Source organism: Euleptes europaea, chromosome 10, assembly GCF_029931775.1.
Source record: "Euleptes europaea isolate rEulEur1 chromosome 10, rEulEur1.hap1, whole genome shotgun sequence".
Taxonomy (NCBI): domain Eukaryota; kingdom Metazoa; phylum Chordata; class Lepidosauria; order Squamata; family Sphaerodactylidae; genus Euleptes; species Euleptes europaea.
Window position 1 is genome coordinate 39,107,891 of NC_079321.1, and position 15,046 is coordinate 39,122,936.

The 15,046-nt window shown below is 44.9% G+C and overlaps 1 non-coding gene across 1 annotated transcript; it reads right to left on the bottom strand.

Annotated features, from left to right (window-relative positions):
• Positions 1 to 5,298: 5,298 nt before the first annotated feature.
• On the bottom strand, positions 5,299 to 5,370 carry TRNAI-GAU (transfer RNA isoleucine (anticodon GAU)). The gene has a single exon. It is a non-coding gene; the product is annotated as a tRNA-Ile (tRNA).
• Between the last annotated feature and the right edge of the window lie 9,676 nt (positions 5,371 to 15,046).

Consider the following 15,046-nt stretch of genomic DNA (forward strand, 5'->3'; position numbering starts at 1 on the left):
CTCATGGTCGAATATAAAAAAACAGACCTTGATTAACCATGCCGGTGCCCCATGTAGACTGAACAAGTTTCAAAAAAATTCCTGTCCTGACAACACACTGATAAAGCATGGTAGAAACATGCAAAAGGTATGAACAGGTCGCTGCTTTCAATCAGCCACTATGCCTGTTGGCAAGCAGATTCCTTCGGTCCCCACCTGTCCTGCATGAAGAACAGCACAGAAATGGCATTCTGCTACTATCCATGAAGGTTAAATATAATGAGGACAGCATGAAAGCTCAGAAAATGCAGTCTATTGACCAACTGAACCTTAAATACAACATAGTGACATAACACCTATCAGATATATATACACAAATTTCTATAGAAGACACAGCAGTCATTCAATCACATAACTCACATAAATGACAACCAACAGTAGATAGTCCATGCAGAAATCAGCAGGACATGTGAACCAAAAGTTCTTCGCTGGTGTCCAGAGACTTCCAGGTACTGCCCAAACAATCTGTCTTCTGTCAGACTGGTACAATAACAGAACAGGAAATGCACCTTCCGGATTTAGGTTCCATGTTTTCGCCAAGCAAAAGCTTCATCAGCCTTTTGTAATTGTATAATCTACAACAAGCCCACAGAGGGTTCAGTCATATGGACCGTCTCAACAGGGACTATCCATGAAGGAGCAGATTTGGGGAGGGGCCCTGACTCAGTGGTAGAGCATCTGTTTGGCATGCAGAAGGTCCTAGGTTCAATCCCCGGCATCTCCAGTTAAAGGGACTAGGCAAGTAGGTGATGTGAAAGACCTTTGCCTGGGTCTAATTCAGTATAAGGCAGCTTCATGTGTTCAAGGCCCAGCTCAGTTAAAACCCACAGACATCTTTTGCACACTTTACTCAGTCTTTTTATTGGGTCCCAACTGGCCCCTTAAGAGCAAACTCTCCCCCACATGAAAATCAATGTCCAATCTCTAGGGATGTTGAGCTTGGATCCTACGCAATGGGAGTACAGCTGCTCTGCATAACCAATGACTCCCCCCCCCTCCTGCTACAGTTGCCTGCTCTCCCCGCACAATTGTACCAGGTTAGGTCAGCGAGGCTCCAGAAACATCCTGGGGGTCAAAGTGGGGAGGACTGCCTAAAATCCCCCTCTGCGGGTTGAAGTGAGCAAAAGGGGCAATTTTTCCACAGCGCAACTTGTTAAAAAAAGTAAACATTAATTCTTGCTCTTTCAAACATCGAGTCCCCTAAACCAAATGAGACTTTAAAAGTTTGAAAAAGAAAGCATACTTTTAAAGGCAGTTGACGTAGCACTGAGTTCAACCCAGCTTTTGGCATTCCAAACAGGAGGCAAAACAATACAGGATGAATATTATATAAGCATCTAGATAAAGCATTAAAAAAACACACACACACCCACACACTCACAAGTTAAACAGAGGAGGAAAAAGAAAGTCACATTTAGGCTTGAAGCCAAACACTCCTTCATACAGCTCAGACTGAAAGGTGCTGTCATCAGCCACACAAATGACAAACCCCTGCCAAGTGCTTTGAGATTCTGGCAGAAAATTTCTCTTTCCTCAGGTCATAACTCCCCCCCCCCCCATGAGAACAGTGTATAAATTTAAGGGCATGAGGAAGAAGAGGAGGTGGTGAGATGCAATTTAAACCCCAAGAGAGATGACAAATATGACAAAGATGGAAAATTAATCCACACAATTCATTATTCTGGTTATTATCCCCCCCCACACACACACACACTATATACACCTATAGTCAAAGAAAACACTTGAAGTGCAGCAACACATTAAGCTGATTTTTACTGAATCAGACTATCAGTCCATCAAGGTCATTATTGTCTACTCAGACTGATGGCAGTTCTCCAGGGTCTCAGGTGAACGTCTTCCACATCGCCTACTGCCTTGTCCGTTTAACTGGAGATACCAGGGATTGAATCTGGGACTTTCTGTATGCCAAGCAGATGCTCTACCACTGAGCCACAGTCCCTCCCCTAATACATTCAACTTCTACCAGCAATGTATTCCACTTGCTCCCCTCAATTCCTTTGCACCTAGCCAACACCATGTTTCCATGCTAGAACTGAAGCATAGGTTACAAGGACAGTCATAGAGGACCTGAGAAAATTGTGCCAGTAGCACACCATCCCCCTCCACTTGCCACAGCAAGCCAGTAATGGGAAGCTGAGACATCAATGCAAACCAGGTTTGTTTTTTTTAAAAACCAAGTTTTATTTCTGTTAGCATACTACTAACTGCTGGAGCCTTAAAGTAGCTCTACTTCAAAGGGTTTTTTAAAATGTTCTTATAAAAAGGTAAGGAAGGGCAAAGGAGAAGCACACACACACACACAAAAAAGAATGACATTAACCAACATCTAAAGAGAGATTCTCCAACAGGCTTACAGAGAGAAAACAAGTACTCACGGACCAGAAGTATAACACAAAAACGCCATAAAGAAAGAATAAATAGGACTGCATTCAACACATTCGCACATAAATATCAGCGTGCGCCACAAACATGAATAAGGAGAAAATACAATATATACAGGCGAAAATATAACAATGTCTTCAGCCAATTATACCATGACAAGTGAGGATCTGTAAGGACTTGAGGGAGGCATCTCATTTCTCCCCTCCTCAACTATTTCCTCTTCTCTTTCCTGAAAGCCCTCATAGCCTCTCCTGTTCTCCTGCTTCCTCCTCTCCTTCTAGTGGGGCCTGGAGATCTCCAGGAACCACAACAGATCTCCCAGCTACAGAGATCAGTTCCCCTTAGGGTTGCCAGCACCAGTTGGAAAATTCCTGGAGATTTGGGAGTGCAGGTTTGGGGAGGGTGAGGTTTGGGGAGGGAAATTATACCTTAGCAGGGTATGATGCTATGGAGTCCACCCTCAAAAGCTGCTATTTTCTCTAAGGGAACTGCTCTCTGTCATCTGGAGAGCAGTTGTAATTCCGGGTGCTCTGCAGCCCCCACCTGGAGGTTGGCAACCCTAGTTCCCATGGAGGAAATGACTGCGTTGGAACACGGAGCTTGCTATCCGGGGCTCGACTGCATGCCCTCGCTGACACTTGGAGGGTGGAGTGTATGGCCTTATACCCTACTGAGGTCCCTCCCCTCCTCAAACTCCACGATCCTCACCCAAATCGCTATGATTTCCTAACCTGGAGTTGGCAACCCTATCTCCTTCCCACTCAACAGCCAACCTATCTGCCCCTCTGCCTCAAACTTTCCCTCTCACCCTCCGCCCCGGAAGCCTCTACCTAGGAAAACTGTGGCCCAGTTCTGGCTATTGGGCCAGGTACAGTTGCATGGTCGGAAACCCTCAAGGATTTGTGGGTGGCACCTCATTCCCCCCATATCCTCCTCCCTACACTATTTCCTCTTCCCCTCCTTCTGGCAACCTCTACCCTTCCCCTGCCTCATTCTCTCCTTCTCAAGCCATTCACCAACTTACATTTTATCTGCCTACCATCTTCAGCTACAATTATTATTTATTTGTTTCATTTAGACCACAGTGGAGACCAAAGCTGCTTACATCGTTCTCTTCTTTTTTTATCTGCACGAAAACCCTGCGAAGTGAGTTAGACTGAAAGTATGCGACTGGTCCAAAATCACCCAATGAACTTCCACAGCAAAATGGGGATGTGAACCTGGATCTCCCAGACCCTACTCCGAAGCTCTAACTGCTACACCACACTGGCTTGCATAGGGTGGCTGTTGTTGAAAAGTAGCAAGCAGCCAGGCCTAGTTGAATCATGCAAGTCGGGTGGAATCAAGTCATCCAGAGGTTGCCGGCAGGCATAGGGTTGCCAATCTCCAAGTGGGACCTGGAGTCCCCCAGAATTACAACTGATCTCTCTCTGGAGAAAATGGCTGCCTTGGGGGTGAGCTCTATGGTATTATATCCAGCTGAGGTCGGTCCCCTCCTCAAACCCTGCCCTCCTCAAACTGCACCACAAAATTTCCCCACTTGGAGCTGGCAACCCTAGGCCAATCTGGCCCCAATGAGTTCTCCCTCAAAGGCTAAAATAGGCCTGGAAAGGACCCTGCCTTCTCCTCCTGCCTTTTTACTCACAGAAACCCAGCCTGGAATACTGTGGTTGCCTAGCAACAGCCACTGGGGGACTCTGTTTGTTAAAGCTACAGGCACTCCATTTAACATTGTTGGGTCTTTTAACACCCCCCCCATTTTTATATTTCACGTTTTTCTGGAAAGCTGGGGCCCTTTTCAGGTTTGTAGAATGATCTGTCTTGCCCATTCCCAGCTTCATTCACTGGATTTAAGTATCCAAAGATTTGGCCGACTTCGCTATTAGCATATAAGAAGGTAGGATGATGATGATAAAGATGCTCACCAAAACGGCAAAGAACGTATTAAACATAGCATTCAATTGCTAATGCAGTGATGACTGATATGACCTTGGATCACTGCGGCAAAATAAAGGCAAAAAAACAACAATTCTGTGTGAGCACAATTATACCAATATAACAGATAGAATGTGACTATGAGGCAGCTATTTTCAATTACTCATGCTCCGTACATCAAGTATGAGTTAGCAAAAAAACAGGCTTGCCATTTGCACATGGTGGGCAAACCCCCACACCTCCAAGAAGATGAGGAGTGGGAGTAAAAATGGCTAGAAAAGGTCTTCCACAGGTACTCTCTAGCAATTTTCCCATGTCTCTATGGTCTTTACCAGATACATTAGGAGAAATTCCTAGAGCTTCACCTGGAAGTGATGTCACATCCTCTCCAAACGCCACCCTCCTGGGCCAGACCACCCTCAAAATGTCCCAACATTTGCTGAGACAGTGCTGGCAACCCCAGTTTTCCCCACCAACTGAATGTTGTAATGCTCCCTGACATTTTTTTTAAGTAAAGAAATATACCAAGAAAACTTCTGAGAACAATTAAAATTCAAGTATCACAGAGAGATGTGATATGTTAATTCTGAATATTAACAGTAGTAGCAAGGTGTTGGTAAGGGAGCCAGTGTGGTGCAGCAGTTAAGAGTGTTGGGTTGTTTCTGGGAGACCCAGGTTCAAATCCCTACTCATGCCATGGAAGATCACTGGGTGACCTTGGGCCAGTCATAGTCTCTCAGTCTAACCTACCTCACAGGGTTGCTGTGAGGATAAAAGGGAACCCATGAACACCTGAAGCTGCCTTACACTGAATCAGACCCTTGTTCCATCAAAGTCAGAATTGTCTACTCATGCCAGCAGCGCTCTCCAGGGTCTCAGGTAGAGATCTTTCACATCACTTACTTGCCTGGTTCCTTTAACTGGAGATGCCAGGGGTTGAACCTGGGACCTTCTGCGTATCAAGCAGATGCTCTGCCACTGAGCCACAGCCCCTCCCCAAGAAGAACAGTGTAAGTCGCATTGGGTTCCCATTGGGGAGAAAGGTCGGGCACAAATGAAGTAAATAAATAAGAATACAGACAGCAGCACCCAAAACTAACTTAAGCCTTAATATCTCGCTTACACCAAAGTAACATGGCCTGGAGGAGGGTGAATTTTCAAGGAGAAAAAATAGGAGAAATTCAGCTAGACTGGAATAGAGATGATTGTACACAAGGTTAAGGTTTCTCATGCAATGATATACTAGGACAGGACAGGGTTGGATCCAAAAGCACCCTTTTGTGAGCAGAAGGCCCTCGCATTCACAAAATGGAGGACCCACAATTGCCAACATGAACAGCCCTTTAAGAGTGTATGTGTGTGTGTGTGTGTGTGTGTGTGTGCAAAAAACAGAGGGGGGCAGGAAAAAGCCATTCCACACGTGACGCGCCAGTCAAACGAAAGTCCCGAACTTGCGTCGCTTGGTTATTGTCCTGGTTTTAACCAGACACGCAAATAAACAAGCCCGCAATCCTGGAAGAGACTGCTTACATAAGCATGTCTGTAAGAAAGAGAATTGGAAATTCAAATCAAACCCAAACCAACACTGCAGATGTGCACCGTGAATAAACCTCTGACATTTTCAGTGGAGCAAAGTGAAACGTTATGGCAGGAAAGTCATACAAGTAGGCTCTGTGGGCTACCCGGCGGTTTCCTGTGTAGAAAAGGCAGCAACCTTTTATGATGTCATCAGGATGCTTATCCCTGAGCAATAAGCAGCTAATCTTCTCCTGTAGCCATCATGTTGTGTGAAGTTTACCACAAACGGAAGGTTGCTGTACAAGACTGCTTCAAAGCTGGAAGCGGACTCCTGCCAGCAGTTCATGCTGGTAGAAAGAAGCACATGCGATGCAGGAAAAGGCACACGATTTACCACCGAAGCATGCAAATTGGCATACTTGCTGGTAAAACAGTGCTAAAAAAAGGAGAGGGGGTAAAATTAGAACCCAAATTAGCTAATACAAAGAGTACCTCCTGGTTCCTGCTATTTCTTCATTCCAAATGTCTCCTCTGCAAAGCAAATTTTCTTTTCCAAAAGGCCAGAATCAGGATTCTGTTATGCATAATTGAGAACAGTGGGTAACTACCCCTACGTACGACAGGAAAATGGCACCGTGGCAACACCCGCAGTTTAAGTGAAGCTTATCCCCAAGCATGAAGGCAACATTAGGCTGTACCCCCAACGCTGCAGAGGGCAAGGTACTTGAGCCATGCTATACCCTTGCAAAATTAAACCAGCTTGAAGGATCACTGAGCTGAAATGAAAAGAACTGCAATTTTTAAAATCACGGCTCAGCGGTTTTCAGGCTTCCTGACATCAAGGAATCCTTCCCTATCAATCTTGATAGCCATGGAGCCCTCCCTATATTGCAGAGTGTTGTAAAGTTCATCCTTAATTCACAAGGGCTGATGGCCACCCCTACTAGTTGCACCAGTGCACACTCTCCAGTCCCCCACAGAGGGACATGGCAGAGGGAAAAATTCAGCTGTGGATAGGCTTTTTTGTAGAAAAGCTCACCTGCTAATCTTCTCCTGGAAAAAAAAACAATTTAAATTTTTAAAAATCCAAATTTTTTATTAAAAAAAAAAACATTGATTTTTATCCACTCTGTAGTCAATGGGGGGCTCCGAAGGGCAACAAAGACCTTCCTACTGGCAAGTGAGCTGCCTGCTGGTACCTGGGCAGGGTGGACAGGCATGGCCTGGCACAGACTAACCGGGTGGCTGCTTTTGCTGTCTCTGTTTCCTGCCTAAGGAGCAGCTTGCTTCTGTTTGGACAAGAGTTCCTCTTCTGAAACCTACAGTCTGGTAAGGAGAAGGGTAGACTTGGTTTCATTGTTTGGTGGAGCTGCTGTGTTTTTCCTGGCTGCGGGTGCCATCCCTCCTCACTGAGCCTCTGGAACTATTTACTATGAACTAGTTAAGGCAGTCGGTGCATTAACTGCCCACCTGCTGAATTCGAACTCAGTCTGTAAAAAACACAAACAGAGATAATACGTAGGTTTTATAACACAATGTATTTACTTAGCAGACCAGTATTGTGTGATTCCTCCACATTACCAGCCCCAACAGAACCACCTGCCATTGGGACTGAGTGAGAATGCTACACAGCTACAATCAAATAAGTAGGTATTTTGCCTCTACCATTATTATTTCAGTGCATCCTTTGGGGACAAGTAGCCAGAGCCAATTTTAACTGGATTAACTTGCACCTGATAAGCATGCTGAGCTGGTAATTAACATGTGTCGAGGCTCCATTGCCCTCTAAACTTCTGGGTTTAAACAGAGCTTAAAGGAAGTACATTTTTGTGTCGTACGCAGCAAGCCTATTCTTGCATTTTTTAACTCACACACAGGCTTATCCAAAAATCTGAAAGGATTTAAGAAAACTGAGCACAACGCTTGAGAATTCCAACCAACCTCCACTTTTGCACAAATAATTATTACTCCAGTGAAACTGTTGCTTGGAGTTTCCACCTCAAGACATTTTGCTATCCACAAGGCTGTGAAAAATGCAGAGGAGCTCAGCTTGGCCTCAGCCTCGCCGACTGGCAACCGGTGGGACTCTCTCCACTGCCTGATCCAAGCCTCCCATCTCAAGAACCAGCCACGGCTCTTCTTCACACAAGTTCTCCTGCCTATACAGGGAGGTGGCTTTAACCAGGACAACAGTGAGAACCATCTGAACAGAAGTCAAGGCTATGCAAACAGCCCTGATAAAGTCTGGAAGCTGGTTGGACTCTGCAAGATAAAGATTTACTTAAGATACTGACCTTAAGCCAGCAGCCGTGCCCTCTAAATGAACATCTCGCCAGACCGCATCACATAAGCATGCATGGGCAGGCAGCTTTTTGCCTGCATTGATAAATTATTTGTATGTTTCCATTTCCAAAACCAGACTCTGTACCAATCATTAGCGTAGCTTGCCTTCTTGAAGGACACGGGACATAAAGAAAAACGTCAAAGGTAAAAACACTCATATCACTTAGGCTAATTATTGGCCAGGGTTGCCAAATGCTTTGTATCTAAAAGGGTCCGTCCTCGTCCAAAGTACCTCAGGGTCATAAAATGCCTCTCATTTCCATACTTCATCTGTCTATTGAACAATGTGTGTCCTATACACAGGATGCAAGTCCAGAAAGTAACGCAAAGCCAGCAATCTTCTGTGCCACAGATATAAATGAGAAAAGAATTACTACAGAATTTGTTAAGAGAAGTGGGGAACAAACCATGGAAGCTAGCAGGACAGCAAAGAGAGATGCATCATGATTCAACCGTTCACACAACCACCACACAAGTGGGCAGATACAAGAGAGAAAGCTGAACCACAGGCCATTTTAAATCTTTCCCTTGGTGTTTCAGAGCCTAGTTGGGAGAAAACCTTCCTGGGACCATCTGAAAGGGAGAATCCAGCAAGTGCATAAGACATCCCTCTTACATGGCAGTTTTTTCCCCTCCAAGTGTCCCCATCTCATTATCTCCGCCAATATGGCGGGGAGCACATATTTGCTAAGATAACAACCATCTTTGTCCTCAGCCAGAAAGATCAATGGGTAGCTCTGGTTTTTGTCTTCTTACTGCGATAAGAAGTGTTACAAAGCACTTAGACATTTGTGGGCAATAATGACAGCTTCAACAATAGGCCGGAACGAGTTATTCTTGACAAGTAATAATCAATTAGTATTAACAGGAAGGATACACCCGAGATTTCTACTATCCACTTTTATTTAAACCCTTGTGTTGGGGTAAACCAAGCAGCCGATCTTTGCATTTCAGTGACTGCCTACAAACCCATCCTTCAGACAAACCCCCCGAAAATAATGGAAACGTGTTGGTTTTGACTGTCGTCAACAGTTCTTTTCCAAGAATCATATCCACGTGTTCAAAACTAACACGGGACATTTTCCACCAGGTTCAATTTTGGAAAGGGGGAAGGTCCTGTTTCCCCACAGCATCATGGTACATTCCCCAGCTTTTCTCTGCATTTTCTCAAATCCGCTGTACGTTGCAGTGAAGCCTGAATGGCTGCTATGGAGGTGGAAAACTTCAGGCTTTTCCATACATCATGCAGCCATTTTCCAAACTCTGCCCCCCTTTTCTCCCCTTACCATTGTAGTGGGTGTTAATCAACAACGGAATATCAGTACATCAATATACGCAAAAACCAGTATATGTAACAGGTTCTCTGAATCCCCAGTTTTCATTTTTATAAAAAGTAAGGCTCCAGCTCCATCTGTTGCAGAGAAATAAGGGGAACAGTATAGCCTCACAAGCAAAGGGGCTAGATTTTTTTTTTTAATGAAAGCGGAGAATTCAGCAAACCTGTTACACCCATGGTTACACCCATGCAAACAGTATATCAATATAACATGATATTCATTTTTTAAAATACTGAAAAAGCCCCAGTGAGGGGGAGGGCGTCTACTGCCAAGGGACTGGCACAGGGAAACTACAGGGAAACCTGCCATGTGGAAATCCATTGCCCCTTTGCTCTACCAGTAACAGGCAACCACACAAGCCTGTCCCCATGTGGAAGTCACCACGGTTCTACCGGTGTTAGAGAGTGGAACAGATAAATACGCAGGCTCATGGTTAGCTCAATAATTCTTATTTATTTCGAAAAAAAATTATGCTGCTTCTCCAGGAACCTGTCCAAGGCAACGGACAAAATAAAAATAAAAAATCCAGCATTTTAAAAAGCCCCACACCAGCATAAAAACATACCACTGACAGCTAACAATAACAATTTCCAGATTAACATCGTGTTTTAAAAAAATCAACCCCTTAACTGAAAGCCTGGCCAATGTGAAATGTTTTGGCCTGGGAGAAAGTGATGTAGGCGCCAGGAGAAGCTTAAGAGGTAGGGCATTCCACAAATGAGGTGCCACTGCTGAAAAAGCCCTGTCTTTGGTTGCCACCTACCTCAAATCTAATGAAGGGGAACCGAGAGCAGGGCAGTTCGGGCAGATCGTAATTGCCGGGCTGTACAATATGGGAGAAGGCAGTTGTTTGAAGAAGCCTGGCCCCAAGCCCCTCAGGGCTTTAGAGGTATGAACTAGCACCTTGAATTGTGCCTGGAAACAAATGGGCAGCCTGAGCAGCTCTTTCGCCACTGGGGTGATATGCCCCCTATACCCTGCCCGCGACAACAGCCCAGCTGCTGCATTTTAGGCAAGCTGAAGTTTCCAGACCGTTTTCAAAAGCAGCCCCACATAAAGCACATGACAGTAATCTAAACTGAATGCAATTAGAGCATGGATCACTCTTTTGGAGGAATGGCCATTGCTGGCGTATCAGCCAAAGCTGATAAAAGGCATCTAGTGCCTTTACTGTAAGGCTCAAAAGCTGTTTGGAGGCTGGTTAAGTCACTTCTGTTGAAGGTTTCACAAGTTTAAAAAATCCCTGTTTGCACCAATGGAAAACTCCAGATGACTCCTCCATGCCACATAGGTTTCACATAACCCAGAAGGCCAGCACCAGGAGCATGTAGGCCCCTGCAAACAGAAACAGACGTGTGGCATCTCTCTGTCCCCATGTCTGCATCAGAGGGAATTTAGTCACTCTGCACAAACATATCACCTTATACAAACTACAACTAGCCATGTCTAATAACAGAGCAGGAACACCGATAACATCTTCCCTCAGGCACTCCACCACAGATACCCACAAACCGTGTCCCACTGTTACAGTTGGGAGTTGCAGGATGAGACACCCACACGGAAAGGGGGTCTCCCTGGGAATGTGAACCCATATCTAAAGGTATGACCTATGAACATCCTCTGTATATCCCCCACTAAACACTCCAAGGTGTATAGTTTAATATCATGATTACAGAGCATCTCTCCACACACACACACACCCCACAAAATATGATGACCAGATACTGCATCAACAACGCTCTCAATTTTAAACAGATAAGGGAAGCACAACCACCTTTGCTGGTGAGCACTAAGTACTCTTCTCTTGATGAATTGCTTCCCCAAGATTCAGGCCCAGGGCATACATAAATGGAAAACCGGATTGGGACGATGCAGCCAGGGGAGACGTTTCTCACTTCCTCTCCATGCTGGTAATTAAAACCAATCCCTTACTACACCCCACACAGTTATTACATTCAGGAAATCAGACAGGCAACATCTTTGTCGCCCTCCCTTCAGAAAAACAGCACGGGGACCCAAAGGAGAAGGGAGTCACTTGCAGTTGGAGAGAATGTCGTCCCCCACCCAGTACCAGGCGCTGATATCAGAGGCCTTTGCAGTCGCTGCAGCCCTTCAAGAAAAAATGTTTTCCCGTGTGGTTTGGCCCTGAATAACTTAAGCTTCTGTTAGTGGATCAGCCTTGCAAAGAATGTGTTTCAGAAGTGAAAATTCAGTGCTAGTCAGAAACTCAAAAACACTTTAATATTTTGGAGAAATGTTCAGGACTTTAAATCACTTAAGTAAATTAATATGTATTTTAACGCTGCTTTTGACATACTTATTTCAACCTATAATGGGTTGTATGTTTGTAAAGATGTTTGGAGGATGGACTTTCTGAGCGTCATGGTGAGCCTCATGCAGGAGTCTTATTCCTTGGAAGGGCAAGTGTGGCTAGGGCATCTACGTACAGGCCCCCAAGACACTGGGCTATGGAGGTAGCCAGCTGCTGCCCTCCTCTGTCTGACCCAGTCTTTTCCACCTTCATGCTCTGGGTGGCCCTAGGTTTGTCCCTGACCTAGGTTTGTTTCCTGTTCAGCTGCTGGTTGTGTTTGGGTTGCCGGGGGATTTGACCATCTATCTGAGAGCCTGTTGCTGCATCAGTAGCTGCCCCTCCTATCGGCTGGGCCACGGAGACCTCTCTTAACTGGGCTCTTTGTGTCAAAGACGGCATGAAAAGAGGAGGGTGACATCACCATGCTGTTTGTGCAATCGCCATGTCTGGATTAACACCTCCTATACGTGACTCATCTGGGGGCCTCTTCACTTCACAACAGCACAATTATGGGGTGGCTTCAGAGATTCCAAGGGTGCTACAGGAGCATCTCTCAGAGTTGCAACCTTCTCTGTCATTTCTACAGCTGTTCTCGTGAGGTCTAATTTTTGGCACTGGAAATGAGCAGGATTGCACCCATGCTATGCTGGTCGCAGGGCGATAGGAGTTAGTCACGGTGAACTGATGCAATACTTTCCTGCCCCCTTTTCCTATGTGCTTTAATCAGCATATTTTCTCCTGGAAAGGAAGGACCTTGGCTTGAGAGCAAACCTTTCTGACTAAGCAATGGTATTACTTTTCCTTATCAACAAAAAGGATCTCCACAACACAGAATCGTTTGCTGTTCAAAGTCCATGCGCAAATAAGTTCTTCATGCAGAGGTTTTCACTTTTTAAACTAATGTGGCTTCATGTCTCCCATATTGGGTTTTGATCTGTTGTTCAATTAGATTTTAATATGTACATGGAAAGCTAGGGAAAGGAAGTTATCACATTTTGTCAATCTGTCTCTGATCATGAAAATCCCAAGAAGCAAAACTTGGACAAAAATAAATTCCCCTCGACAGTGCCTCTGTACTCGCATATCTCTGTCCAATAAAAGATTCCAGTGCAATTTGCATAATCCCCCAAGTGAAAAGTAAACGTCACTCCTGTTTCACAGTTACTTTTTAGGTTTTCCTGCTTCCTCCCAGACACATCAGTATATGGTGACAACCTGATGATACTGAACGCTTCTGTGATGTAAAACACTTCCTTCTATGAGGACCGACAAGCTTTGCTTTCTAGCACTTGGCCTAACCAAATCGCTTTAAGGAAAACAAATCTCTCACTCTGTTCTCGATTGGAAGTGAATCATGCTTGGGAAGGAGCATTTTTACCTTTTCCTACAGCAGTAATTCCTAATGGGGTGCCACAGGGCCTCCTCAGGTGTCATTCAGAACCTGGGGGTTGGGGGAGACATGGGACTTCAGGCCGCCCTTTCTCCTCACCTGCAGTGTTTCTGGACAGCCAGCAAAGGATAATTGTTTTATACTGTTGACTCCCATAAAGTCCCTGGTGGTGAAAAACACATTCTTCCAACAGCATTTTACCCATACCCTTTCCCCCATTTAAGATAGTCAATCTGGCTGTGCTGATGATTCACATAACAGTAACCTCAAGGCTTGATTGTTGTAATGTGCTTTACAGGGGGGCTGCTCTTGAAGCCAAGACAGAAACTACACTGGTGCAGAATGAGGCAGATAGTTTATTATTGGGGCTAGCACTAAGAAATATACTACTCCGGAGTATCAATACCTATGATGCATCTAGAGCCGAATTAAGAAGTACTGTTCAGGTTGGTTGTGTGATCCTCCCTCATGACTCTTTAATGAAGATACTTTTATTTAAAACAAATACAGCATGGGACATTTTGGATAGTATACTTTGATCCTTCCTGTTCCGTTTTTAGCGTCCTACAGTCTGACGCTTGTTGATCTGTTGCCCAAAGAACATAACCTCCCCACACACCTCAACAAAAACTGTTTAGAAGTTCTTTATAAGCTATGTAATCACCATATGTTGAATTCATTACTGCTCTTACCACAGGAGTCACAGGACTACACTTATTACAGTTTAAAATGCTCCTTGCAAATAGGGTTGTTAGCCAGTTAAAGTAAAGGAGAACAGGTTGTGAGTGAAGCAGATTATTGTCCATAACTCCAGATGATTCTTCTTGTGAAAGGGGCTGCCATGACTATGCATAGTTTTCCTATCATGAAGTGGAAAGGTGGACTATTCCAATGGCTGTTAACCCAATGGATTAAACTTTACTGTTACCCTATCAATTCAGATAGCTACAGATTATATTCTTAAAAGAGAACAACATATTCCAAATAAACAGGAAGCCAACTGTGTTTTCTTCACAGCTCGCACCCAATTCAATTCCTGTCAATCCGAGGTTGACGCTTATCACAGAAGGGTCACGATCACCAGCAGAATCACCCCCAAACTATGGCATCAATTTCTGAGTACTCTTCAAAACTTTCAAGGAGGGAAATGGATGCCTCTCTTCACTTAAGGGCAAAATTAAATTTCGAATCCAACACCCTGATCCTAAAAGGCTACCCTGCAAACAATCCCTACAAACATATTGCTTCCGCTCAGGAAAACTTTTACATACATATCACATGTGGAGAACATGCATGACGACCTGTGGCTCTCCAATGCTTACCACAGTAAAATGGATTCGCACAGGTCACTGTGTTCCTAAGCTGAAGGAAATATTTTCTCGCAATGGAACTTGCCTCTGAGTAGCATCAGGGTCATGGCCTCATACACCTATCTGTCCTGCATCCGTGATCGCTTACTGACAGGGGAGAACAACCAGGGGCTTGGGCTACAAGTGCCAGCCGGCCAGTCAACCCACACACCTCCACCCCTTTATCCAGAGAGACTTATGCATAGGAGGTTTTGCCTTGGATTTGCCGCTCTCTAGATGAAGACCCAACAAGAGATGGACTGACTCAATAAAGGAAGCCACAGCCTTCAGTTTGCAAGATCTGAGCAAGGCTGTCAAAGATAGGACATTTTGGAGGACTTTCATTCATAGGGTCACCATGAGTCGGAAGCGACTTGACGGCACTTAACACACACACAGGTAGGTGATGGGAAAGACCTCT